Below are 25000 nucleotides of genomic sequence, written 5' to 3' on the forward strand. Positions count from 1 at the left end.
ACTGGGGTGGCGGAGTGAGCTAAAGAATGATGATGGATTAAACCCAGATCAGTGTCACAATTAAATATGGAGTAAGGGCCAGATAAGAAGGAGAGGGCACGGAATGCGTGTACTACATCTCCCCGAATTCTTAGGGAGGATGTAGTCCTATCTCTCTGTCTGATTTTTTCTGCTACTTATTCTTACCTGCCCAGGAAACAGTGCTTGTCACCTGATTATTGGAGATCTAGCTGACTGTGAACCGGCAGAAGAAGAAGACTGGTACTAGCAGATTCCCAGACCCGCCTTGATTCCCTGGGAACTTCATAGAGCAGACGCGATCTCTCAAATGTTATTTTCACTCGCGTCAGGAGCGTGAGATATTCCGACGACGCTGCAGGGCTATATTGCATAACACTCGTTGTCTCGCTAGGCTGCGTAGACAACTCTCGACTGCTTCGCGCCTGGGCGCTTGTGTTCTTCAGTTGGGAACAAGGCTCAGAGCATTGTTCAAGCTCCAGAAATCTTTACACCCTGGCGCTTGCTTGCAGATAATTTCGTACCCGTTTCCTGGAGAAAAATCGGGAGGCACCAGCATTTCCTTCCGCATCCAGGAGAGAATTAAGATCACAGTTGGAAAAGTGCATGGCTGCACTTGGAGTTCTTATAGTTTGTTATCGCAGGTGCGCATTCCTTGCTTTGGAAGTATTTGTTTTCTTACACAACTATTGAAACAAGAAAGTGATAACCCTCTGGCCCCTTGAGCTGTTACAGGCTCGAATTTGCTTTCACTTTCTCTCATCTATTATTTTTGTGAGCGATATGTGAAGATTCCTTCCAAATAGGATTCAAGACATACCAGAGGTCTGCCTGGTAACAGATAAGTACTTTTATTCTCTGATTACCAACTTGTTTCTGTTGCCTTGGGATGATGAGCTTCTATCACTGAATATTGAAGTGATATGAACCCTACTTGATTTCTTTACTTTATTTTTTCCTTTTGTGCCTTTTGTTATGAAGTACATGCAGCAGCTTTAACCCGTAAGTGTATTACCTACACAAAGTATATTGATAGAGTCTGCTAGCATTGTGTGCATATTTATGTGTGTTTTGTTCTATCTTTATGCAAGAGACACTGAGTTGAGGTTCCGTGAATTCTGAACCCGTGTTTTAAATGTCATGGTTCCGTTACGATTTTGGTAACAATGAACCGTAACGAATGAGTACGGCAAGTACGAGTGTTTTCGCCATGTTACACACAAGGATTCACAGTGTATTTGAAGATTCCGTTCCGAACCATAGCTTTCATTTTGTGCAAGGCAGCCATTTTGTGGTTGACCTCACATAGGCCGATGACTGCGGCTGACTGAGTCTTTAAGACCCGAGCCCTTTAGCTGGGGTTTGCGCTGACTTTTACATGACCCGAAGTGAACTGACCTCGTTGCCTGAAGCCGACCTTACTGAGCCAGTTCTTGCCCGCTAGCTGATCAAGACTAAGATCAGAGCGCAGGACATCGTAAAGTTTTTACTACACACAAATATGCCTTATCCTACTCTTACCTGTTTCTGTTTCTTTCTTTATGGTCTATTTATGATATGAGTCGTGGCCTCTTTATTATGGGTTCGTTCAGCCTGTCTAAAGAAGAATGTTGGGTTTGTCCGATGATTGATCATGGGCCAGACAACTGAAAAGTGGGTTTTACCGTCATGCAATACTTTTGATGTGGATACATGTGATTGGACAGTTCGTAAATATTATGTGTTTGTCTGGAATGTGATTTTTGGCATAACAAGGGATGACTTGCTTTGTAAAATTGAGCAGTCTCCTGAGAACTCATACCGTGATGATTTCTAGGACTTCTGTTACTGGCTGCAGTCAATAAATTTGATCTTTGACGTCACCAAGAAGAGTCCCGTGTCTCTGTATTCTAAGACAGGTGAACCCGAAGACTTTGGGCGTGCCCCTGGTGCCGCTGGGTTCTAAATAACCCGGTTCTTCAGTGTCACTAAAGAAAGCGAGGTCTGGACCACTCCACATCAGTGCTCGGGAGCACACATTGATTGCTTCAACTTTAGTGTTTCCTTTGTCCCTTTTTCCCCCTTCCCCAATTGTGGTGCTATCTAGTGAGTGTTCCCAGTACTCCTAGGTACTTCCATATAGGGTAAAAGGAAATCTAGCTTTTTACATCGCTCCTGCTGTATCCGGCTGATCATGTTAGTTATAACCTCTCTGTTGTGACAGAGTGACAAGCCCACAGATACTTACAGCCCGAACGATGGATACCAACACTATTCTCACTTCAGTGTTGGAAACGTTGACCGATTTACGGATGGAAGTAGATGCCTTCCGGGGGGAGAATCTAGAATTAAGGAATGAAATGGGCACCCTTAAAAGGGAGGTAGCAGGGTTGTCGCGTAGTAGCCCTACCAGCACAAGGGGAGCCTCTTATATTAGGAACTGGACTCTACAACCTCCTGCCTCACATGACACAGCACAGGATCAGGTTCTGTGGAGGGCCCTCTACAATACACGTGATTCAACCCCTCCAGTTGCCATTAGCCCCACCTGAGAGATATTTCGGGGATCCCAAAAAGTTGGGAATTTTTTTAGGTCAGTGTAAATTGCACTTTATGTGCAAACCTGCTGGGGGTCTAAAACCGCCTTTGTGATGTCCTACTTGGGTGGGAACGCAGCTAGTTGGTTCTTCCCACTCATTCAGAGGAATGATCCTATGTTACTTACCTTCCCTACCTTTTGCGATGAAATGCGCAAACTCTTTGATAGAAAGGCGCATCAGCTTTCCCTAGATAGGGAACTTATTACACTAAGGCAGGGCACGCAGGACCTATTATCATACATAACCACATTCAATAGGCTTGTTGTAGAGACAGAGTGGCCTGCAAAAAAACTGACTTCCTTATTCTACCAAGGGCTACGAGCCAAGTTGAAAGACGTTTTGGCTCAAGTAGTTCATAAGCCAGCCAGGGCATTCGCAGGCTGACGACCCTGTGGCAGGGGGTCTCCGCCTGTAGCTAAGGAAGTAGCAGCAGCATTCACAATACGGAAAGTGACATTGCAGGATCATTTTATCAGCACTTTGCCGCATCAAGCGCAGAAGAGCGCTTTTTAAATTCTGGAACTATTTCGTGATCCTAGTCTCTCCCCCGGACTCCAAGGCACCTACCTGATCACTCCTCCTGAGTACACCGGCGGTCGGCTGAGCGCTGATCGCTTCAGCGGGCTCGCAGCGGCCGGGGCCGCCATCTTGGGCCGGGTTGCTCGGGTGAGGTGGGAGGCGAGGCCAGTGACATCACCGCCACACCCCCCGAGGCCCGCCCCTACTTAGGAGTGCCGATTGGAACCTACCCTTGGCATTCGCAGGCTGACGACCCTGTGGCAGGGGGTCTCCGCCTGTAGCTAAGGAAGTAGCAGCAGCATTCACAATACGGAAAGTGACATTGCAGGATCATTTTATCAGCACTTCGCCGCATCAAGCGCAGAGGAGCGCTTTTTAAATTCTGGAACTATTTCGTGATCCTAGTCTCTCCCCCGGACTCCAGGACACCTACCTGATCACTCCTCCTGAGTGCACCGGCGGTCGGCTGAGCGCTGATCGCTTCAGCGGGCTCGCAGCGGCCGGGGCCGCCATCTTGGGCCGGGTTGCTCGGGTGAGGTGGGAGGCGAGGCCAGTGACATCACCGCCACACCCCCCGAGGCCCGCCCCTACTTAGGAGTGCCGATTGGAACCTACCCTTGGCATTTGCAGGCTGACGACCCTGTGGCAGGGGGTCTCCGCCTGTAGCTAAGGAAGTAGCAGCAGCATTCACAATACGGAAAGTGACATTGCAGGATCATTTTATCAGCACTTTGCCGCATCAAGCGCAGAGGAGCGCTTTTTAAATTCTGGAACTATTTCGTGATCCTAGTCTCTCCCCCGGACTCCAGGACACCTACCTGATCACTCCTCCTGAGTGCACCGGCGGTCGGCTGAGCGCTGATCGCTTCAGCGGGCTCGCAGCGGCCGGGGCCGCCATCTTGGGCCGGGTTGCTCGGGTGAGGTGGGAGGCGAGGCCAGTGACATCACCGCCACACCCCCCGAGGCCCGCCCCTACTTAGGAGTGCCGATTGGAACCTACCCTTGGCATTCGCAGGCTGACGACCCTGTGGCAGGGGGTCTCCGCCTGTAGCTAAGGAAGTAGCAGCAGCATTCACAATACGGAAAGTGACATTGCAGGATCATTTTATCAGCACTTCGCCGCATCAAGCGCAGAGGAGCGCTTTTTAAATTCTGGAACTATTTCGTGATCCTAGTCTCTCCCCCGGACTCCAGGACACCTACCTGATCACTCCTCCTGAGTGCACAGGCGGTCGGCTGAGCGCTGAGCGCTTCAGCGGGCTCGCAGCGGCCGGGGCCGCCATCTTGGGCCGGGTTGCTCGGGTGAGGTGGGAGGCGAGGCCAGTGACATCACCGCCACACCCCCCGAGGCCCGCCCCTACTTAAACGGTCCATATGTGTCAGCGCAGCGGACGAGCGCAGCGGGCGCGACGAAGGCGCGCCGGAGTTGCGCCTGAGTTAAGCCCGTCTGCGCCCGTCCGCGGCCGACCGGGACCCGGGCCCACCCCCCCCTGCCCATCTTCTGATGTATTCCTCTTCTGATTTACTATCATTGCAACTTAGCTTCCCCTCTGGAATAGCCCTCCCTACACTCCCCTTGCACATCTGCTCACGTATCCAAAGACTGGGGCTCTCCCGCCTTCCCCTACCGGCCGATGATATTCAGTCTACTCCATCATTGACGACTGAACCTCGATCGGCTCCTTCATTAATACATAACCTGCGATGCTACTACCTCAACACAAGGTCCCTAATAAAGAACCAGGTCAACATCTTTCTCTTCCTGATGGAGGAAAAACCAGATCTTCTGCTGTTGACCGAAACGTGGACCAATCTTCATTCCCTGCCGGACATTCTTGCATCACTTCCCTCAGACTACTATATTCTGACTGCCAACCATGCACAAGGGAAGGCCGGAGGTGGGGTAGCAGCAATCATTTTGAAATCTTTTCATTTGCGGGAATTACCTTCTCTCACTCTCCCTAACACCGAAAACTTGGTAATCACATTAGACTCAGTGAGTGGGGCTCTTACTCTAATTCTGCTATACCGCCCTCCCCAATACATGGCCAATTATCCAGTACTCTTGGCAGAACAACTGGCCTCTCACGTAATAAAGTACTCTAAAACTGTCCTAGTGGGGGATTTAAATTATTGGTTCGACAGAACAGACACAGACATTCAAGCTGGAGAACTGAGGGATCTGCTTACAGATCTAAACTTGGTCCAACACATCCACTTACCCACTCACCAGAAGGGCCACAGCTTGGACCAAATTTGGACACATAATCTACCACCATTCTCTCCCATTATAAGTCCTTGTATTTGGTCAGACCATTATTTCATCCAGTTCCCGCTAGCAATTCAAGGGCAGCTTAAGGCCAAACCTTCTATGGGAAAAGAGTTCCGTAAATGGAAATCCATGGACCGCTCTGGGTTCATGGACATGTTGAACAACACCCTTCCCCTATCAGGCGAAGACCTGGAGGTTGACGAGAGGGCACTGTCCTCCTGGCTCCTCCACGCAGCAGATCTGTTCGCCCCCTCTGTATACTTGTCTAACATTAGAGGTAATGATGCCCACAAATGGTTCACCCAGGAACTTAGAGCACTTAAATTAGGGGTACGACAGAAAGAAAGACAGTGGAGAGCCACTTATTCCCCACAGGATAGGGAAATTTTCTGCGCCACTAGGAAAAAATATCAAAAAATTTTAAGCCAATACAAACTCAACTACTTTTCCACAAAAAATGTATCTTCATCTAACAAGTCCAAAGACATTTTTAATATAGTCAATGAACTCTGTGACAATGACAGGACAGCCCCCTCAATAGCTCCCACGCAGAAGCTATGTGATTCCCTGAATAACTTTTTCAGAGAAAAAATTGTCATTATTAAGTCGAGCATTGCTAGCTCCCCAACGTCACTTCCTTTGGATGACGCCTTTTATAATCCCTCTGTACTAGATGCCTTCCCGGCCATCGATGGTAAAACTTTTTCTTCACTTTTGGCGAGGGTTAAGTCCGGATCCCCAAACGACATCTGCCCCCCCCACATCTTCTCTGAAATCGGTCAGACTATCCCTCAGGGTATCCTACCCCTACTAAACAAATCATTGGCCCAGGGCAGGGTACCTACTGGTTTCAAACATGCCCTGTTAATCCCTCTGATAAAAAAACCAGGTCTGGACCCCCGGGACTCATCAAATTACCGTCCCATATCCCTGTTGCCGTTTTTATCCAAGATATTGGAGGCCCACGTCTCCAATTGCCTTTCCAACTTTGTGGAAACCACTGGGTTTCTGGAGCCCAATTAAGCTGGGTTCCGTCCAGGCCATTCGACCGAGACGGTAACCCTGGCAGTCCAGAACACACTTCGGTGTAATGCAGACAGGAACGTCCACCAGGCACTGGTACTCCTTGACCTGTCTGCTGCATTCGACACGGTCGACCACACCATTTTGGTCGGCCGTGTCGGGCAGGCAGGCCTCAGAGGTGCTGCCCTGAGCTGGGTGGAATCATTTTTGTCTGACCGGACTCAAGCAGGGAGACTGGGCACCTTCACAGCCCCTAGAATTAAGAACGACTGCGGTGTCCCTCAGGGCTCTTCCCTGTCCCCTCTTTTATTTAATTTATACCTGCGTCCCCTCTTGTACTCCTTGAGGAAAAGTGTGGATCTTTAACTACGCAGATGATCTGCAATTGATTTTCCCCCTAGGCTCGCCTGACGCTGTTACTGAGTTTAGGGAGGTCATGGCTCACATCCAGAGGTGGATGGGCCTTAACCACCTAAAACTCAACCCAGGCAAGACTGAACTGATCTTGCCTGGGAAGAGTGAACTCAGCTGGGGACCTCAATTTTGGCCTCCGGAGATGGGGAATCCCCCTTCCAAATCCCGCACGGTCAAGAGCCTTGGAGTCACCTTTAGTGAAGACCTCTCCTTGAAAAGTCAGGTAGGGACATTAGTCTCCGCATGCTTCTTTCAGCTGCGCAAGATTAGAAAGATTGCCCATCTCCTAACCCATTCTGCCCTGATACAGGTGACCATCGCCCTTGTGCTGTCTAGGCTGGACTACTCAAATAGTTTATATTTGGGTCTTCCAGCCGGGCAGCTCAAGAGGCTGCAGCTAGTTCAAAATCAGGCGGCCAGGCTGATCTGTGGGCTTCCTAAATGGCAGTCAATCAGGCGAGGCCTGGCAGATCTGCATTGGCTGCCGATAGCCCAGAGGGCGGCTTTTAAAACCGACTGCATTATCTTCAGGGCACTACAAGGCAAGGGCCCCAAATTTATCATCAACTTGCTTGCCAGATATGTCCCCTCTCGCAACCTTCGTTCCAGTCACAAAAGCCTGCGCATGGTGCCTGTTGTTAGGAAACAACGTCAGGGCGGCAGCTCCTTTCACTTTCTTGCTGCCTCCCTCTGGAATTCCCTGCCAGCTTCTTTAAGGTCACACAAGGATATTTTGGCCTTTAGACAAGCCTTTAAGACCTTGCTCTTTAGGGAAGCCTATCCTTAGATGTTCCAGGCTGTCCTCCTGTTGGTGTGTTGTGTTTCTGAAAACTTCCTATAGCGCCATGAAGCCTACGGGCGTATGTGCGCTCTACAAGTCAAATTTAACATAACATAACATAACAGCTGCCTGTGATGAACTAATCAACCTAACGGTACAACTAGATCATCGCCTTCAAGAACGAAAGGGTGACAAACAACGTTCCGAATCCCGTTTCTTGTTCTCTCGTCCAAAGGCTTTAACAGAAGAACATCCATCAGTCTCAGATGGAACCGAACCAATGCAAATCAGTGGCATAAGGGGACCCTTGAGTCAAGAAGAAAGAAACAGAAGACGTAATCAGAAGTTATGTATGTATTGCGGAAAGCCTGGTCACTACATCAAGGATTGTAAATCAAAAACTAAGACAGTCTCTAGAGACAACAAAGGGCCTAGGAACGTAAAACTTCAGAAAACTAGAATGCTCAAGCAAGACAGAGACTCCTTGTTTGAAGCAAGAAGTAGAAGAGGTCTTTTCGGCGGTGGCTAATACCGTTCAAACGTCTGTGGCCCATATGAACGTGTGTGTTACATTGCAATTGCCAGGAGAGAAGCCCATTTTGGTCCATGCCCTGCTAGATTCAGGGGCTACAGGTAATTTCATTAATCAGCAATACGCACATGAATTGGGTATACCATGTATACGTAAAGAGACATCGGAACCAGTCAGAGCAGTGGACGGAACTGCCTAAACGTCAGGGCCAGTACGATTCCACACACGTCGGTTGCCCATGCAATTCGGAATTAATCATTTTGAGATCATAAAATTTGACCTTATTGATGCCCCGAACTTCAAACTAATCCTAGGAATGCCTTGGCTTACGCTTCATGATCCGCTAGTAAAATGGGCAGTCCGTACTGTTGCCATGAATTCCTCTTTTTGTGTGGAACATTGCATCCGGGACAGAAAACCAGTACTTACTCAGACAGAAAGCGCTGCTGAATTACTAGCTAGTGCTTGTAGTACTCAGAGTGTGTGTAGTGTTTCTACGTTACCACAGGAATATTCACACTACAAAACGGTGTTTGACGAGCAAGAAGCAAACAAATTGCCTCCCCATAGGGACTATGATTACGTGATAGACCTGGAGCCTGGCGCAAGCATTCCCTGCAGTCGTATCTACACATTAACAGAGGCAGAAACCCTCTATCTACAGCAATATCTGGAGAAACTGTTATCCTCTGGCTTTATTCGTCCCTCTTCCTCCCCGGCATCCTCGCCCCTGTTTTTTATACCTACACGCGAAGGAGGCTTGAGGGTGTGTATAGATTATAGGGAGATAAACAGAATAACAAAGAAAAACAGATATCCACTGCCCCTAATACCTGTTTTGTTGGATCAGCTAAAAGGATCCACAATCTTTACCAAGTTGGATCTCAGGGGAGCCTACCACCTGGTTCGCATGCGGCGGGGGGGATGAGTGGAAAACGGCCTTTTGCACCAAGTTTGGGCCGTATGAATATCAGATAATGCCCTTTGGTCTTTGCAACGCCCCCGCCGCATTCCAATACTTCATGGATGAAGTACTGAGAGGATTGTTAGATGTTTCTTGCATCGTCTACATCGATGACATCTTGAATCACTCCGCTTCCCTCAAGGACCACGTCCATCACGTTACTGCCGTATTGGAAAGCCTGCAACAGTATTCTCTTTTACGCTAAACTTGAAAAATGTCTTTTTCACACTACAAAAGTGGAATTCCTGGGATATGTCATCGGACCCAGTGGGATTTGTATGGACAATAAGAAGACAGACGCCATCACCCGTTGGCTATCACCCTCTAGTGTAAAGACCCTACAGAGCTTCCTTGGATTCTCTCATTTTTATAGGAGGTTTATCCGAGACTTCTCCAAGATCATTCAACCTATGACACATCTGCTACGATAAGGAGCCACCTTTCTTTGGAATGCACAGCGGAAAGGGCGTTTCTAAAACTAAAAAACTGTTTTACCAGTGCTCCGATCCTAAGACAGCCTGATCCCAGTCAACCTTTTGTGATGGAAACTGACGCCTCTTACTACGCCATAGGAGGGATCCTTTTCCAACGACATCCAGAAACAGTACAGCTTCATCCCGTTGCCTTCTTTTCCAAGAAACTGACTTCCTGCGAGGTGAATTATAGCATCACTGACAAAGAGCTGCTGGCCATCAAAAGAGCATGTGAAGAGTGGAGACACCATCTGATGGGAGCCCGTTATACGGTAGAAATATACACGGACCACCAGAATCTGCTCTTTTTGAAAAGTGAAAGAGCCTTAACACCTCGACAACTTCGTTGGTCCTTGCTTTTTGCAGACTACGATTTCATAATCGAGTATAGACCCGGACCACAGAATGGGAAAGCAGATGCACTATCAAGACCCATGCCCGTGCCAGAAACCAGTTCAGCTCTTGCAGACGACCCCCTCATTATACTCCAGAAGGCTTTGTTTCCAGCAGAAATAATGGCGGTGACATTATCTTCTGCCTTTTTGGAAGATGTGCGGAAACAACTTGAGAATCTAGATGTGCGTGAGTGGGTTCTCAAGGATCCTAAACGTTGTTCCATGATAAAAGGCTTGTTGTTCTATGATAAAAGGCTGTATGATCCTGATGGTCATCTACAACAACAAGTCCTGCAGTGGACTCATGACTCGTCTATGGCGGGACACTTGGGAAAACAGAAAACCCTACAGATTATGAATAGATATTTCTGGTGGGAGTCCTTGAAGCTGTACACTGAAAAATATGTCACCGACTGTTCTATATGTGCACAGGCCAAGACACAGAGCGAGGGGGTTCAGTAGGCGCAGAACAGCTAAAAGCGGAGAATATTGAATCGGTAAGATAGTTGTACCTGAAACCTGAAGCACCGTGATACGTGGTTATACGCCACCCAACCTCTGGGATGTGGGTTATAAGGCTGTGTACACATAAGATGGATGTAAAGTAATTGAGTACGATCCAGGGATCATACTGGTGTGTATGTTGTATGGCTCGCATTACTTCTGCAATAAAAATTGTTTTACAAAAAAAAAAAAAATGTGCACAGGCCAAGACACAAAACCAGCGACCCAGTGGATTACTCAGACCCATACCCCTACCTCCAGTACCGTGGCACACGGTATCTATGGACTTCATCGTGGAAATGCCTCCCAGCTTGGGTTACAATACGATTCTTGTAGTCATAGATCATCTGACTAAAATGGGGCACTTCATAGCATTAACCAAACTGCCTACATCGGGAGAATTGGCCAATATCTTCTTACAAAACATAGTAAAAATTACACAGACTTCCTTCAGACCTCATTACCGACAGAGGCACCCAGTTCACATCCAAATTCTGGAGAGCACTATGTGATGTGATGAAAATGTATGCCAGGTTATCTACAAGCTATCATCCCGAGACCGATGGAAAAATGGAAAGGTTGAACCAAACCCTTGAACAATACCTACGATTCCTTACTTTGCAACATGGTGAAGAATGGAGTACACTCTTATGGACTGCAGAGTTTGCGTATAATAACGCTGAACATTCCTCATTGGGTTATTCTCCCTTCTTTTGCCTCTACGGTTATCATCCTCATATGATGGCATTCGAACAGCCTGTCATATTCACACATCCCACCATACAAGAACATCATGCACATCTCAAATCAGTGCTTCTAAATGCTAAAACACATCTAGAGGCTCCCAGAGCCCAAAATAAGCAAAACACAGACAAGAAAAGGTCTCCAGAGCCTTCTTATAAAGTGGGAGATAAGGTATGGTTAAATACAAAACATTTGAAGTTTAAGGGGAACACTCTGTTACAACCCAAGTTTGTGGGCCCCTATGCCATCCACAGTATAATCAACCCCGTGGCCATGAAGCTTACTTTACCTTCCTCCTGGCACATCCACCCTGTTTTCCATGTGTCTCCATTAAAACCCTGGCTCCCTGGTACTATATTGCACAAGAAACCGTTGCCGGTGGAAGTTGAGGGGGAGGAGGAGTATGAGGTATACTCAACTCCAAACACATCAGGGGACGGCTACACTATCTGATTGCATGGAAGGGATATGGCCCTGAGGATCGTTCTTGGGAACTAAAGGGCAATCTCCATTGCCCAGGTCTCCTGAGGCGTTTCCACTCACGGTTTCCTTCTAAACCTGGTGGACCGCCGAGACGTCGGTCATGGAGAGGGGGTTCTGCCACGATTAAATATGGAGTAAGGGCCAGATAAGAATGAGAGGCCACGGAATATGTGTACTACATCTCCCAGAATTCTTAGGGAGGATGTAGTCCTATCTCTCTGTCTGTCCTTTTCTGCCACTTATTCTTACCTGCCCAGGAAACGGTGCTTGTCACCTGATTATTGGAGATCTAGCCGATAGTGAACCGGCAGAAGAAGAAGACCGTTACTAGCAGATTCCCAGACCCGCCTTGATTCCCTGGTAACTTCAGAGAGCAGACGCGAGCTCTCACATTTAACTCGCGTCAGGAGCGCAGGATATTCCGACGACACTCAAGGGCTATATTGCATAACACTCGTTTCGCTAGGCTGCGTAGACAACTCCCGACTCCTTCCCGCCTGGGCGTTTTTGTTCTTCAATTGGGAACAACGCTCGGAGCATTTTTCAAGCTCCAGAAATATTTACACCCTGGCGCTTGCTTGCAGATAATTTCTTATCCGTTTCCTGGAGAAGAATCTGGAGGCGCCAGCATTTACTTCCGCATCCAGGAGAGAACTAAGATCACAGTTGGAAAAGTGCATGGCTGCACTTGGAGTTCTTATAGTTTGTTATCGCAGGAGCGCATTCCTTGCTTTGGAAGTATTTGTTTTCTTACACAACTATTGAAACAAGAAAGTGATAACCCTCTAGCCCCTGGAGCTGTTAAGGGCTCGGATTAGCTTTTACTTTCTCTCATCTATTATTTTTGTGAGCGATATGTAGAGATTCCTTCCAAATAGGATTCAAGACATACCAGAGGTCTGCCTGGTAACAGATAAGTACTTTCATTCTCTGATTACCAACTTGGTTCTGTTGCCTTGGGATGATGAACTACTATCACTGAATATTGAAGTGATATGAACCCTACTTGATTTATTTACTTTATTTTTTCCTTTTGTGCCCTTTGCTATAAAGTACATGCAGCAGCTTTAACCCGTAAGTGTAATACCTACACACAGTATATTGATAGAGTCTGCTAGCATTGTGTGCAAATGTATGTGTGTTTTGTTCTATCTTTATGCAGGAGACACTGAGTCACTAAAAGAGAGGTCTGCACCACTCCACATCAGTGCTCGGGAGCACACATTGACTGCTGCAACTTTAATGTTTCCCTTGTTCCCTTTTCCCCTTCCCCAATTGTGGTGCTATCTAGTGAGTGTTCCTATTACTCCTAGGTAGGGGAAAAGAAAATCTAGCTTCTTACATCGCTCCTGCTGTATCCGGCTGATATGGTTAGTTATAACCTCTCTGTTGTGACAATCAGTTGACTGGGGTGAGTGCTTGCATTGTTCAACACTCCGTCCATCATCCCCTTTGGTATTGCTTTGTTCGCCTTAAGTTGGCAGGGTATGCCCAGACGTGGGTTCCTTGCTCACTTTGCCACTGGATTCAAGCTAGCCTGGCTGATGACGGCTGATTAGCCAGAAACCAGTCCCAGGATGCTTGTTTCCGGTCCAGGGAAGACATGGCTTGGCAGTTTGGGCTGTACTGTTCCCATGAGGCACAGGGTCAGACTGATTTGCATATGGCCATGTCTGAACTGGGGTGGCGGAGTGAGCTAAAGAATGATGATGGATTAAACCCAGATCAGTTGACTGGGGGTGAGTGCTTGCATTGTTCAACACTCCATCCATCATCCCCTTTGGTATTGCTTTGTTCGACCGAACTCAAGCATGATAATCTTGTGGCTCTTTCAAAGCTTGTAAAGAAATATGTTCAGAAAAACAACACCTCTACAGGTGTTATATTGATTTCAAAAAAACTTTTGATCATGTAGACAGGAACTTGATGTGTCATAAGTTGGCATCATTGAACATCTCTGCAAATCTCCTACAAGCAATACAGCTTTTGTACTCTGACACATGGGCAAAGGTGAGCCGTGGCTCATACAAGGGCCTAAGCCCCACCAATCAGAATTGGACGAGGCCTAAAACAGGGGGCATGCTCGACCTAATTTTGTCCAACCACTTAATTTCAGATCTAAGTAAAATGTTGGACAAGGCGCACCCACATCCTCCGAAATTGGGACAACAACTAGGGACACACAAACCTATTGAATGTGATGGCACTCTACTGCACAATAAACCGGATGTCAGTCAATTAAGACAAAACAAAAATAGTAATCTTTGGAAAGGCTGCAAGAAGAAGGGAAACAGGCATCTGGGAGACAACTCGGTGGAAAAGAGTTCTAACTATAAATATATAGTGAACTGGCTTCAAGATTCCCTTTCCCCTAGAATCCAACTGAATACATTAAAGCCCCGACTGCCATCACTTACCACAGCTTTAAAAAAAATACACAATAAAATACCTACGCCAACCTGGAAGCCAATTTTGGAAGCAATTAAAGCAAAATTGATCCCAATTTTGGTCTATGGGTCTGTCGCCTTTCTGGGGAAACTAAACTAATTTCTGAATAACTACCAAAGTAAGGTATTCTGCCTCATATTTCATCTCTTGCAGAACAACCCACCTGCACAAATGTGTTTAGAATTTGGACTACAAGAACCAGGGCTGGCTAAACGAAGCATTCTTCTTAAGTACTTGTCATCTCTCAGAGAAGGCGCATCTGGATTCGGCAAAGTCACTTGTCTTGAATGAAATCCATGGAGGCAATAAAATGAATTGTTGGGTCCAGGCCAGAAGTGTGGCTTTGGAGGCGCTGAATGCATATCACCTCTGGGAAGCAGATATTCCTCATAATGCTTTTAAACATGTAATGAATAAACAAACACAATTATTGTCGTGGGTGCTGAACAAGAAGAGCTTCAAAAAGCGCAAACATTTGTGGCTATTTATAAATGCATACAAATTTCCGTCCCCACAGAAATACGTGTTTGAAACAATCAAAGGCTTCTTCAAATCCATGATCCTAGCGCTGAGGTTTGCCCTAAAATCAATACTTGACGCACTGCCACCGTGGGTTCCAATACCAAGTTCGACGCTTTGTAGGCTGTGCTTGGGGCCAGAAGATACTCTTTTGCACATAATGTGGATATGCTCCGTTTTGCAATCTGCACTCAGAAAGCTCTTACGTAACATCTTTCATAGTCATAGAATAAGGGCACCCAATCATTCCCTTCTTTTCTGCCTGCAAGGCTCGAGCGTCCAGGCAATAGTCTGTCTGGTAAAATGTATTATCATCGTGGATAAATTGCTTAAAGGTGGCACATATGGCCGGACTGGCCGTACCGGGCACCAGGCTTTTCCCCGGTGGGCCGGAGGGTTGGAGGGCGGTTTTGTGCCCATGGTAGCCGGTTTTGCAGCAGTGCTGCAACATCGCCCCCCTGTAACAAATGCGAGAGCGGTGCTTCTTGCTAGCACCCCCACCCGCTCCCAGGGCTGGTCGAGCAGTAATCTGCTACGGCTGGTTGCTGTTCCCAGTACGGCCCTGGTGGCACATGATGATTCGGAGGACAATATTGCTGACAATAGTTGGGCAAAAGCCAAAAAAGTCCTCAGAATCCCTATTGAACAATGAAGTTGATGGAAAAAGTGAGCAAACATTGAACCTCTAGCATGCAACGTTTCTCCCACACAGCTGGAGCTGAACTAAGCACAGTTGGACAATGACAGACTTTGGGCACATGTAAATTGTGTTGCCACCTGTGCGCAACTTCTTTCCGTTCCACGAGCTGTAGCGGTACTCATCCTGCAGACTTCGTTGGATTTTACAAAGCTCAACACTTTTAACTTCATAGGTTTGTCCTTTGCCTTGTTGCTATTTTGATGTAATTTAAGTGCACTTTATAAAGGATCCAAGTGTTACCGCAGGGACATTTTTGTGTAGATTTAGTTGCACTTTTTTAAGCACTACCACTTTCAAATTACACTTTCTTGCACCATTAAGGACAATGTTGAAATGGATCATTGTCACTTGTGCGCACACGTTGTAAGAAAGCATTGGATGACACTGATAGCATATCGTTCTTTCTGTTTTTTAAATATATTTTAAAAGAATCTTTTGATAATACATATGTTTCATCTGTTTCTATATTTGGTACTTGCCTTTTTTTAACCATGTAAGGGTTTTAATTAACTATATCATGATTAATAAATGCATTCACTCATAAGAAACGTTCTATGCTTGGTCATAAAATCTGGCCTCAAGTCGACGACTCCCTCCTGTCTGTTAGAGCTGCTGCAACTGAATAACCTCTACAAAAAACTTGTAATTAATTACAGAATTTATATCAATTACTCATAAATGGAATTACACTATATTAGCTGGAGAGTCGTTAAGAGTAGTCTGCATAACTATGGAACCATCTACCCCATATGTAATAGCATAACTCTAACACTTGTCTGTTTCAAACATGTATCACAGTCCCACCTTTTAGTATACTTAAATTTAAGAACTCTAAATCATTTTGTGGTGGGGGCAAAATGGCAGAGGGCTCAAGTGGCTTCGCTGGAGCTCAGGAAAGCACCAGCCCTTGCAGTTTTCGTTCTAGAATCAATGGCATTTTAATGTCTAAATTGGTTGGCGGCGATCCCTCACTTCTGAACTACACTAACTGTGCTTCTGCTTTACTTCCTTTTTTAGTCTCTTTTTACTCATCGTCAACTGGGTTGTCCTAGCAGCTGTGACCATGACAGAGATTCCTGAGTTGCGGAGAAGAAGGGAGGCATACCACTGAGAGTGATCAGGTGTGACGGAAGGGAGTCCTGAAAACAAGAAGCCAGGCAAGCTTATTCGATGGTGAGAACGTCAGAAAGGTAGTGTTGATAGAGCTAAATTAACACTTTTTGCCACTGAATGTGTGGGCAGTTGCCTCAATCACTGTTATCCAGGGTGAAGCATTCAGAATTATGCTGAATCTGCATAGATCGTGAAAAAAGACCCTACAGATATCAAGGAGGGTAAGCAACTGCTGCCTTCGTCAGCAGCTAAGAGAGCGCTCACAAGCAATAACTTCAGCGAGGTACAAGGGAAACTTTGTGCAGGTGAAGGAGCTGCATATTCCGTTTCTGACTCTTCTTCCCAATTAATCAAAAACAATTTTTTAACGAAGAGTCAAATAAGTGTACATCTAATAAGAGGAGCCATTCATAGCCCCTCCATTGGGGTGCGCCCCATTCTAGCAAATTTGTTTAAGAATCTACACCAAAGAATATACAAGAGACCCTACATTTGGCACCACAAGATTGTCCACAGAGGCATCGCTGGGTGAAACACAAGTAGTAGAATCTACACAGGGTATAGTAAGGGTCTCAGTGGTTTCAAAACGTTAATAAGGGAGAACGACCCTACATGTCACTATTTAGGATATGGTGATGGTTAGTGATGTGGGTCTAAAGAAAACCTATGCTGCAAGACGCCAGGCACCTCCGGACTCCATACCTGAAAGAATAGCTGAGACAGAGCTCAATCGAGCTGCTCAGACTAATCAGAAAGATGGAGTAAAGAAAAAGAGCACATGAAATACTCAAAGGCTTCTCAGCATGATATCTGCTACAAGCCAATAGCATAGTAGCTAAGATGTTGAGCGCTGGACAATGGCTCAGAGTGGTAATTAGGAGAAGATGACACAGACAAGATAGGGACGATAGAAGAGATGTTTAAATTGATCAAGGACACTCAACCCACAGCCACAATGTATGTATTGGGGAAAACAAGGCGTGTTAATTGCCCACTGAACAATGCCATGAGGGCAACAGTCAAAATCCAATATGCTGCAAAAATTAACACTCATAAATTAGTGACATATTGGAAAAGCATAGACCCGAAATTGCAAGAGATTCATACTACATCAAGATTCTAAAATTACATAATCACAGAAGTCAATCAATACAATTATCACAGACTTAGCCACAGTTAAAACCGCTGTGAAGGTGAATGCAGGTTCCATATTATCTCCATATTAAGTAATAAAAGCAAGATTATTGAAATGGCTTGTGGAAATGTTAGAAAACCAATCAAGGAGAAATTATTTAAGGATCATGGGCATCCAGGAAACCATCAAAATATAAACCACCGCAATGGAGCGCACACCGCTATCCTCTCCTCCGGATCGCCCCTCGGGATTCTGGTGCTTGTAGTTCAATAGTGGATCACCCAGGTGGGTGCAAGTCGGTACTTGTTGGACTGATGAATCTCTAGACCCGATACATGTCCCGGGTTTTTGGGTATCGCCCGAGACATGGCTCGGGTTTCGGGATAACTTCCCTCATCAGTAGAGAAATAGTTAGGGGTGGAGGAGAAGGCCGCCAAACAACCGTCAATGGCCTCGATGCCCGAACCGGCACGCAGGGCAGCATCCAGGAGCCCGTCGGCTCAAAGCAAGTCGGTTTCAATTAATTGGCTCCCTTGAGCTTTGAGCCGACGGGCTCCTGGATGCTGCCCTGCGTGCCGGTTCGGGCATCGAGGCCATTGACGGTTGTTTGGCGGCCTTCTCCTCCACCCCTAACCATTTCTCTACTCATGAGGGAACTTATCCCGAAACCCGAGCCATGTCTCGGGCGATACCCAAAAACCCGGGACATGTATCGGGTCTAGAGATTCATCAGTCCAACAAGTACCGACTTGCACCCACCTGGGTGATCCACTATTGCACTACAAGTACCAGAATCCCGAGGGGCGATCCGGAGGAGGGGCTAGCGGTGTGCGCTCCATTGCGGTGGTTTCAATTAATTGGCTCCCTTGAGCTTTGAGCCGACGGGCTCCTGGATGCTGCCCTGCGTGCCGGTTCGGGCATCGAGGCCATTGACGGTTGTTTGGCGGCCTTCTCCTCCACCCCTAACCATTTCTCTACTGATGAGGGAAGTTATCCGGAAACCCGAGCCATGTCTCGGGCGATACCCAAAAACCCGGGACATGTATCGGGTCTAGAGATTCATCAGTCCAACAAGTACTGACTTGCACCCACCTGGGTGATCCACTATTGCACTACAAGTACCAGAATCCCGAGGGCCGATCCGGAGGAGGGGCTAGCGGTTTGCGCTCCATTGCGGTGGTTTCAATTAATTGGCTCCCTTGAGCTTTGAGCCGACGGGCTCCTGGATGCTGCCCTGCGTGCCGGTTCGGGCATCGAGGCCATTGACGGTTGTTTGGCGGCCTTCTCCTCCACCCCTAACCATTTCTCTACTGATGAGGGAAGTTATCCCGAAACCCGAGCCATGTCTCGGGCGATACCCAAAAACCCGGGACATGTATCGGTCTAGAGATTCATCAGTCCAACAAGTACCGACTTGCACCCACCTGGGTGATCCACTATTGCACTACAAGTACCAGAATCCCGAGGGGCGATCCGGAGGAGGGGCTAGCGGTGTGCGCTCCATTGCGGTGGTTTCAATTAATTGGCTCCCTTGAGCTTTGAGCCGACGGGCTCCTGGATGCTGCCCTGCGTGCCGGTTCGGGCATCGAGGCCATTGACGGTTGTTTGGCGGCCTTCTCCTCCACCCCTAACCATTTCTCTACTGATGAGGGAAGTTATCCCGAAACCCGAGCCATGTCTCGGGCGATACCCAAAAACCCGGGACATGTATCGGGTCTAGAGATTCATCAGTCCAACAAGTACCGACTTGCACCCACCTGGGTGATCCACTATTGCACTACAAGTACCAGAATCCCGAGGGGCGATCCGGAGGAGGGGCTAGCGGTGTGCGCTCCATTGCGGTGGTTTCAACCATCAAAATATAGTAGGATCTAAATACCTCAGAGGTAGCCTGACTCTCTTCTTCTACACAATCGGCAAAGTTGATTTTATTAAAGACAAACAGAGTGTGTATCAGCTAAAGTACAAAATCCAGTTAACACCAAAAAATCTGCACAAACACTCTAATTATAGTAATGTGGAGAGAGTATTTGCATAAACCAGCAGACGCCTATCATGGAACATGAATCGGATAATGATACTGATGTGCTCTTTTTTTCTCACAGAATCAGAATTTTTCAGAGAATAAAGCTAAAGTCAATATGGGACACATCGGGTGTCTGGTGGGACATGCAAGTATACTTAGACTTCCATGTATCCTACAGAAAGACAAGTATGATTTCATTTGCAATTCTCTATATTACAAATTCGCTCGGACTCTCCAATCCGGAAAAAAGAATACATTTAAAAGATTAGTTTGATAGTCAAGGTAGTTAAAATTATTGATAATGTTAATGTTATCACAATTTCTATAGCGCACTGCTACCCTTAGGTGTCTAGGCGCTTGTGGACCGCATACTGCACAGAGAGCTTAGTTCTTGAATAGACATGTTTTGAGGTTTTTCCTGAACTCTATCAGAGACGGTATCTTCCTAAGAGTAAGCAGGAGAGAGTTCCAGAGCCTAATGGTGCTATGACTGAAACTCCTGCCCCTCCCCCCCACCCAGTTTGTTGTCCTGATTCTGTAGGTAGGCATCAAAAAGGCAGTAGCCAAACACAGTTGTCTAGAGGGCAAATGCCAGTTAAAGATATGCCAAAGAAAGCGTGGCCCAACTCTCTGTAGAGCCTTATGTGCTAAGCACAGGGCCTTAAATTTCACACGATGAGCTACTGGCAGGCAGTGCAGCTTTTGTATTCCTGCCCTAATGGACTGGTATTTGGGGACATTTAATACCACTTTAGCAGCAGCATTCTGTGCTGACTGCAGTCTTCTAAGTTGACTAGACTTTAGATTAATATATAAGGCATTACAGTAGTCTAGATTGGACAAAACAAGGAAGGTTAGAACCGTTTTTCTAGCGCTTTCCAGAAAAAATGGAAGAATTGTACGCACTGTTCTGATGGTGAGAAATGCAGAAGACACCACCTTAGAGACTTGAGATTTAAAGTTCAGCTTCTCATCAATTATGACCCCCAAATTTGTAGCTTTCACTACCGGTGTGGGAGGGGGGCCCAAGAAGCTTGGCCAACAAATTGGTGACCAAAGGGGGGCCAGTTTACAAAAAAGCACCACCTCGGTTTTACTCGAATTGAGCTTCAGACAGTGTTTGCTCATTCAAGAACTCAAGGAGATCATGCATTTGTGCAGATTGTTAGCATGATCGACCTCCTTATCAATGGTTGAAATAACCAATTGAGTATCATCTGCGTACGAGGACGGAATCAAATTAAAACTTCTGATCAAGGGTGCTAGTTCAGACACATATATATTAAAAAGTGTAGGGCTCAGAGAGGAGCCCTGTGGCACCCCACACAGCAGTGTAAAATGTGTGGATTTCAAATCGCCTAGTTGCACTATCTGGGACCTATTTGCTAAAAAGGATGTTAAAATCGACAAGGCCTTCCCTCCAAGGCCAACAGTTTTCAGCCGTTCTGTCAATAAGTTGTGGTCCACGGTATCAAATGCCGCAGACAAGTCAAGGAGGATCAGGGCTGCTGATCCCCCGCCATCAAGTGCGGCACAAATCTCCTCTGTGGTCTTAATTAAGGCTGTTTCAGTACTATGGCATGTACAGAAGACAAATTGGCTATGGTCTAGGACCTCATTATTCAGAATATATGAGGAAAGTTCTGTATTAAGAATTTTCTCAATTATTTTAGCAGGCAGCGGTATTGAACAGTGTGCTACATGTTCATTTTTATAAATAATTGCAAGTCCACCGCCTTTTTTTAGGAATCTATCATGCCTAGTAACTTTATATCCATATGGCACTGCAATATTAAAATCAGAGTCGAATGTCTCCTCACCCCAAGTTTCCATAACAAATAAGATATCCAATTTGTTGTCTAGAATGAAGTCCGAGATCACGTATTTATGCTTTATCAAGGAACTGGCATTGATCAAGGCTAAAATTAGTTTTCTTTTAGTTTTGTTAACCTTGATTGAACTTTTAACAGATTTTAATTCCACCCCGTCCTCCTAATGGATATTCTTAGAGCATCCTAAGCAATGTGGACTTTTAACAGATTTTAATTTCACCCCGTCCTCATAACGGATATTCTTAGAGCATCCTAAGCAATGTGGGTTGTCTGTTAAAAGTAGCTCATCACAGGTGAATTGGCTGCAGTGTTTGTCCCTTGGCTGACCCAGTAAAAGAAAGGTTCTCCCTTGAATGGTGTATTCTAATATTCTGAGAATGTTTTAAGTCAGGGGTCCTGGCCCTGGGCTCGGTCCAGGTGTGGACGGGCGCAGATGGGCTTGCCTTAGGCGCCACAGCGGCGCGCACGCTGTACGCGTGCGCTCCAGCTCGCCCCTAAATAGGCGCTGCTGGAGCCCAGAGCGCTGACCGAGTGGGAAGAGTCCCGGAAACGAGTCAGAGCCTTTGGTCCTCCCTCCGCATCAATTGGCAAAATGCTGCGGCGGACTGGGGAGCACTGAGGAAATGTGCAAAAAGGCAGTAGTGTGCAAGATAAATGGGCAAGGTCGCAAGTAAGTAAATTCGATAAAATAACACAATACAGTACAATTTAAAACACATAAAAGGTTAGGAAGGAGCAGGCAGCCTATACAAACTTGCAAAGATTACCTTTTTATTTTATGACCAAATAAAGGAAGTTGTTGAGGGACCAGATATATCCACAGAGTCCTCAAAACCTCAACACTTATTCATGCCAACAGACTACTCTCCTGAATCTTTTAAAAATATAATAGCTCAATTTTAAGACAAAATCTAGATGACTAAGAAGTTCTGTGATTCTGAATAGATAGAAGAATCTAAAGTCCGCACAATACAGAGAGAACATACAAACTGATTACAGTCTTTGGGGAGGAGCGCTGGATTAAATTTAGTCACCTTAACTACTGAAAAATACGCTATACAATTCTAACAGTGCATCACTTTTACATCACTCCTTTCGGTTTGAATGAAATATCAGACGGAACAGTCATTTTTGCCTAGATGTAAATTAGAACATGTCCAGCTTTTGCATATATTTGTTACATGCTCATGTTTAAGAAAGGTCTTGAAAGAGGTTATGCAATTCTTAAAGATTAAATTTGGCCAGAATTTTGGAATCATATAATATATCCTTACCGTTTGGTCAGAATACTGATATTCGATAGTACTCTTGGGCAACATGCATGTTGATTATATTAGCAGTAATAGTGTTGAAGCTCAAGCTAACTAGGTAAAGGAAACCTGAAAAACCTCCAAAGTTCGGTAGATGACTAAACAGATGAGTCAGGTAACGAGAATGGCCATGAGAATGTCTAAGCAATATTCAAATTCTGTTGTGTGCAGCATGAAATTTGACAAAAAACAGACAAGTCATTAACATAAATATTAATGTACAATAACAGCAAGTGAGAACTGGCAAGAGGAGATTCATTCATCACATGGTAAAATTATTGAAGTTGGAACCATAACAGTAACATTTACTAACATCAACTAATATAATTTGGGAATATTAAGACAAGTGTAAGAAAGTTGGCCATAAAAGGTGTCAGGCTATACTCATTACTAAAGAATAATTCATCCAAGGGCACCCAGTGAGACAGGTTTATTTTTTCCCCTTACAGAATCTCAGAATTACATGATGCAATGAGAGTGGGTCGTTCGGCTGGCTCCAAGGGCACTTTATGCAGGAAAACCTGATTTCTTAAAGTCCAGTCTGAGGATCGAAAAAACATAATTGCATAATTTGGGAAGTCCGTAGCCCATCTGTCAGTAAAATTTTACCATTGGTTACTAAACTGAGATGTGTAAGTTAATTAAGCCATTTTACGGGGTCATTGATTTACTGTAATTTTGTTTCAAAAGTGTGACTATTATCACCCCCTTTGATGCACAACCAAAACATCTAGAGTCATTCTTCATACCCCAACTGTATAGATGGAGGGATGTATGGTAAAAGTCATTCAGTATTATAAACTGATGTATTTTGGAGAATGAGACAATAAGAACCGTATGTGTCTGTACGTTACTCTTCTTGATATCCAAACATGTAACCTCCTGAACAAGATAGGAACTCAGTTTGAGCGTCAAAAAAACTTAAACCTGGAATTCCAACCCTGATTAAAGTCTTTATATACCATATGTATATACCACCGAAAAGGTATCTTCACAGAAAAGTCCTAAAAAATAATGTGTGATAGTTCCATTTTACCTAATGGAATGGTTTGGAGGAAACTTCAAAATTGCAGATACCTGAAAAACACCCTGATTGCTATTTTTTTCTGCCATTCTTCATATGGAGGGAGCTGCCCTTCGCCCAACATCTGTCCTAAGGTTTTAAAATTACAAATCTGCCAGCAAGATACAAAACATAAGTGTAAAGACTTTGGAAGTTTAGGATTAAAGCCAATAATAGTACATCTGTTAAATCTAAAAATTGCAGTGTCCTAATATTTAGCCAAACTGAATGGAAGATGTATAGGGGTTTGGACTTTGTTTGCTTAAAAAATGCGGAGTCACTAAAGCTTTTAAAGAATTGGTAACTTTTTGCGATTCCATGCTAATCTGAAAAGAAAATTCCACGAGGCCACCCTGCACCACCCAGAACTGTGGACAACCAAAAAGGGAAGGTGGCCAAATAATATAGCCAAAGCGAGGGCACACATCTGCTGTGATAACTGAATATTTTGTAGAGCAGTGTGGCTCCCTATATCGAATACACAAAAAGAAGCTGCTCTCCAGTGAAAAGTGACCAAAACTAAATGTGGCAAAAACTACTTTGTGGACGCTGGCACCTCACAAAAGATGAAGGAATGCCCTCACACACCACCAGGTGTCATGCTTCATTATCAGCAGTCCTCGCTCTCTAAAAACCAGGTTTGATAGAGAGCGGGCCTTCACCTGGAGACTGGAAGGCACTTCTAAAGCTAAGTGGGGGCCCATGAAATGTGACTAAGGTTCTAAAAACCAGTATAATTGCCGAATTAACATTTATTCAGAAAGGCAATTATATGGGTATTAAAATAACAGAAACAGTGAAAGGAGGGGAATTATTACCCCATCACCGTGGTGGCTAAATTTGTCAGCATGTTTCTGGCTATATGACTTCCTATATCCCCAGATAGATATCTGCCGACTGGCTTCCACTTTATTTTTAAAAAGAAGCCTTTAGTGAGACAAAAAAATAGACCTAAAAAAATGGAAGAATTGATATACCAGGGAAGTATGACCATTTTAACTATATTGCACCGCCCAATTAGCCTAAGGTGCAGCATTATCCCACTTGTTCAAATGTTTTAAAGACTGAGAATATAACGGAAAATAGCATATTATAATGGAGATCTGTACCATCCTCCATCTTCAAGGTTACCCAAAGATGCATAGCAGATTTT

At 45.5% G+C, this 25000-nt stretch overlaps 1 protein-coding gene across 4 annotated transcripts in view; it reads right to left on the reverse strand.

Annotated features, from left to right (window-relative positions):
- The window catches only part of NGEF (neuronal guanine nucleotide exchange factor), a 973961-nt gene that overhangs the window by 556711 nt on the left and 392250 nt on the right, over nucleotides 1–25000 (reverse strand). The window lies entirely within an intron of this gene.

This window comes from Lissotriton helveticus, chromosome 11 (genome assembly GCF_964261635.1).
Source record: "Lissotriton helveticus chromosome 11, aLisHel1.1, whole genome shotgun sequence".
Classification (NCBI taxonomy): Eukaryota; Metazoa; Chordata; class Amphibia; order Caudata; family Salamandridae; genus Lissotriton; species Lissotriton helveticus.